The following is a 946-nucleotide window of genomic DNA, read 5'->3' on the forward strand; positions in this document are numbered from 1 at the left end:
AAAAAAGGTGAGAAATGAACCTGTAAATGATCAAATACATCCAAATCCTGTGCTATCTTTGCACAGCATTATTTATTATTAACCTGAATTTCTGTTAGTTTTTTTTTTTAATTGCACTGCCAATTCTTTGTAGATGATCCTGACATATACTGTATGTATGTCTACCAGTCTCAGTTCTACTACTGTCTGTTGTTTCCTACTCTATCTGTTGTCTCTAGTTTCAAGGACTTTCACTTATTACTTGGAAACTACTATGCTTTAGGCCAAGTTCACACTGCCGCGACTTCAAAGTCACGCAACTTTGGCACAACTTGCATACAACTTCTTTAATAAAAACCAATGCAAGTCGTGCGGAAGTCACACCAAAAGTAATGCAGGAACCTTTTTCTAAGTTGGAGCAACCTAAGTACCGACTCACCTGGAATGAGAGATGGGCCACCTCCCTGTTTCACATGAACATATCAATATAGTAACAAAAGAAAATAGGGAAGACATACAGTATAAGTAGTTCAAAAAGTGTGAAGAGTGAATAGAGCAGCCAGCGGTTTCTCCTTGAAAAAACTTTATTAATCTAGAAAGTGGAAAAATTAGAATCAAAGTTGGCTCAATTCATGTGAGCACACTATAATACCACATAAATCCGGGGTACCGACTATGCCAGCTCAAGATTGGGGGGCAGAGTGTGTGGGGGTCTGAAGGAGTCCCAGGTAACTGCCGTGGTGTCAAAACTAACAGTGGACATCTAGGCTTCTTTATTCCCCAAATAGACTGAATGAGCTGGACAGGGTACTGTATGTCACAGCATACACTTATGTTCCTGCAGTTGTCAAATATAGTGCATGGAAAGCGTGGGCAGCAGATAAGATGAACCAGATCTAGCGCCTGTGAACCAGTAGATTCAAATCACAGGTGTAGGTATCGACAGTCCTGTGCAGTATAAGTGAAA

Source organism: Pelophylax lessonae (genome assembly GCF_965119305.1).
Source record: "Pelophylax lessonae genome assembly, chromosome: 2".
NCBI lineage: Eukaryota > Metazoa > Chordata > Amphibia > Anura > Ranidae > Pelophylax > Pelophylax lessonae.